At 35.3% G+C, this 3,866-nt stretch overlaps 1 pseudogene; it reads right to left on the reverse strand.

Annotated features, from left to right (window-relative positions):
- Positions 1 to 378: 378 nt before the first annotated feature.
- Positions 379 to 1,379, reverse strand: LOC148803939 (zinc finger BED domain-containing protein RICESLEEPER 3-like; annotated as a pseudogene).
- Between the last annotated feature and the right edge of the window lie 2,487 nt (positions 1,380 to 3,866).

The raw sequence follows: 3,866 nt of genomic DNA on the forward strand, positions 1-3,866 counted from the left end.
CAACTGATGAAACACGCCTTTATAAATTAAAGCAACACTAAGCATCAAGTATGTCGAGTTCCATCGGGTCTTACAATCAAGAACCAATTTTTTTGAGCTTGATATTTGCAATTGATGTGTTGCTTCTCTAAAAACTTGCTCTCTTTTGGGTGATGCTACCCAAAAAGCTACACTATTCCTAACCCTTTCTATGCCTTCTCCAATGATCTCCAAACCATCTTGGACAATCAAATTGAGAATATGAACACAACAACGCATGTGAAACAATTTCATCTAACATAACTGCACTAGTGTTAAGCTTACTCAAGTAATCTCAATGAGGGAATCATTAGTGGAGCAATTATCAACTGTTATTATCGACAACTTCCTATCAATATTTCAATCCATCATGCAATCGACTAAAACATTAGAAAGTGCTTCCGAAGTGTGTGGACAAGGCACATAAACAAACCTAAAAATGCAATATTAAATTACTAGTAAGAACAAGTCTCAAATATTTGTTTTAAAATCATATTACTAATAATACAAAAAGAAATTTGACTATGTATTAAGAAAATTAAATTTTAAAGTAACGTATTGAAAACTAAATACCTCATAATCTGACTTTGCATTTCCCAACAACCATCAATGAAATGCGCCATGATAGCCATAAAGCCTTTCTTTTGGTTGCTAGTTGTCCATATATCAGTAGTTATTGCAACCCTACTAGGATTCTTCTCCAAAAAGTGTAATGTTTTTTATTTTTCATTGTCATATATCTTCAAAATGTCACTTTTGATAATATTCTGAGAAGGAACCTTAAACAGAGGTTGAAGACCAATTGTGTATTTCCTAAATCCACAATGTTCAACCATTGAAAGTGGGTATTCATGTAAAATTATCATGGAGACTAGGTCTTTCCTTGAAGCATCTTGATCAAAATGATAATTACTAACACAAACTTTCCCATCAGCCTTTCTCTGTTCTTTTACTAGAACATGTTGCCTTATATCTTCATAAGACCTTCTTGAATAACTCTTATAATGGTCATGCAAATGAGTTGTCCCATTTTTACTATTGCCTCCAAGCTTTTTATGACAATAATTACACTCCGCATTATCCACCCCATTCACTTTTATCTTTTTGAAATGATTCCAAACAACAGATGTTAATTTCCTTTTTACACCAACAGTAGCATTGGGGGCTTGACTAGGTGAGTCTGAATCATCAACCAAATTTTCATTAGAATTTTGAGTGGGAGATTCAATGGGTGACTCACTTGGAGAACCAATTGGAGTTGATAAACCTGGAGTTTGAGAGTGTTCAAGTTCAACCCCAATTGGAGATTGATTTCTACCAATAGGTGCCCCCGATTTAGAACTTTTAGCTTGAGTTTCCATATTTTAAAACTGGAGAAAAAATTAAAAAGCAAAAAATCCCATCAATTATAAATCTAAAAAAAAAAAACTAACACCAAACATGAATTAAATAATAAGTATATCTAAATATGGTGACCTTAGATTAATGAATTCCAAATTATCAATACCAACTTATATCAAAATATCAAATGCAAAAACACAAACCCAATGTGAATTAAAAATTTCTAGAATATGATAAAACTAAAAATTATAATGACATAAACAATTCAATGATTATTCAAATTATACAAATAATAAACAATAAAATTAATATTTTGACAAAATAGCATATAGTAAGTTGGTAACAAGCTAACAGCCTAACAGGGATAGGGAGATCTAAAGGGTGATTTGAGTTTGACCCATACTACATTTCAAGGTTCAGCTCATAGCTTCATACTACATTTCAGAGTTCGGTTCATTCTGCATTTCAGGGAGATTTGAAGACTGAACTCTGAAGGGTGATTATTCATTTGGGTTTGATTTCATTTGGGTTCGGCTCATAGCCTCATACTACTGCATTTCAGCCAGGGTTCGGTTGAAAGCCTAAAACTGCATTTGAGCATTTCATTTGGGTTTGGCTCATACTCTCAACTTTTCATTTGGGTTCAGTAGAAACTGCATTTGAACTCGAACTCTGAAGTCTGAACTAAGAACGAAGAACTATATTAGATAATTAAGATTTATTTTCTAGAGTCTAGAATATAATGGAAAATTGGAAATCAATAAAAGTTGAGAGAAAGACTGAGACTAAGAGTATGAAAGACTAAAACTAAGAGAGAGAGAAAGAGAGAGAGAGAGAGAGAGAGAGAGAGAGGACCATTGGGACTTGGGAGAATTTATGTCGATGATGACTGATGAGAGAGATTCCGAAGGGTGAAAGCAACGGCGACGGCGGTTGGTGACGATGACGAAGGTCGGAGGTCGGTGAATCGGCGTCGGTGACAAAGACGAAGTCTCTTCCTTAGTTCTCTGGCCTCTGTCAAGACTCGAGACTCGAGTATCTCTTCCTCTCCTCTGTTCAATGTCCGATGGGCGAGTGGGCAGTGGTGATAATCAGCAACGGTGGTCGGTGGTTGGCGAATCGGCAACGAAGATGAAGCTAAGGTTTACTAGTTATGTGGTTTAGTCACCTCACGCCTCTCTTGAGTCTTCACTCTGTCAAAGAACGAAGACTCGATTAATTGAGGGTTAAGGTTTTCTAACTTTTCTTCGAATTCTGTTTTAATTTTTACTATTTTATGAATAAATTAATAATTATTATACATCCTAGATTTTGAGAATTTCATTTACATCCTACTCTAGCACATAAGGTTTCAATTGTTTTAAGTTTCATACAACATCATTTAATAGCAAATCTTTGACCTTCATTTGTCTTGCATCCTAGATTTTATCTTCTTTTGTTCTTGGGATCCCATTATTTAGAGATGGCACCCAAGGACCACCCATTAAGTAGATTTGATTGCCATCTTTCATTTGCCATATAAAATTAGTTTTTAACTCCTTATCCACTAACTACATCTGTTTCCACTATTTGGAATGATATGACTTTGCCACCTAAGAAAGATTGAGCCTAACTTCAAATATTTTTCTTTACCCTTGTCCATAATGCTTCAGGTTTTGAGAATAACTCCAAACTTGCTTGCCAATCAACGCTTTATTCATGTGAAACATCTTTTAGAAACCCAATCCCCCTTCTTTCTGTGATCTACACAACTTGTCCCATCCAATTTTACGTCATTCGTGTTATTTCCAACCCCCTCCACCAACATGATCTTTGCACCTTCTCCATTTCATTTATTGTCCTCTTTGGCAATAGGGTTGTACCCATTACATAAATTGGGATAACTTGAACTACTGCTTTAATAAGTTCCGTCCTACTTGCTTGAGACAATAGACTACCCTTACATAGAGACATCTTTTCTTTCATTTTCCATTAGCTCTTTAAAGGCTTTCACTTTTCTCATGCCTATCCATAATGTTGCACTCAAGTAAGGATGTCAATAGACCGGTTTTGGATTGAACCCCGTTCAGTCCAAAATCAAATTGGATGGATTGGATGGACCAACAAGACATATTGGATTGGACCAATTCGGTCCAAAATATTTATTAGATTGGATTGGACCTGGTCTGTTTGTAACAAATTTATATTGAATTGGGTTACATTAAGCCAGCATCTGGTCCATTGGTATAAGATAAGAATTCAATGAACCAAATTTGGGTTGAAACCAATCTAAATTAAAACGAATTTGAACAGATTGGATGGTCTAGACATTGATTTGGACTGGTTCAAAATTGTCCAAAAGATTCATTGGATTGGATTGGACCTGGTCCATTTGTAATGGACTCACATTGGACTAGATTGGATTGGACCAAATCCAGTCCAATTGACACCCCTACACTCCAATCCAGTCCAATTGACACCCCTACACTCAAGTGTTTATCATTGAATCTCATCTACTTCATTTTTAA

This window comes from Nelumbo nucifera, chromosome 1 (genome assembly GCF_055504915.1).
Source record: "Nelumbo nucifera cultivar China Antique chromosome 1, China Antique-T2T, whole genome shotgun sequence".
Taxonomy (NCBI): Eukaryota; Viridiplantae; Streptophyta; class Magnoliopsida; order Proteales; family Nelumbonaceae; genus Nelumbo; species Nelumbo nucifera.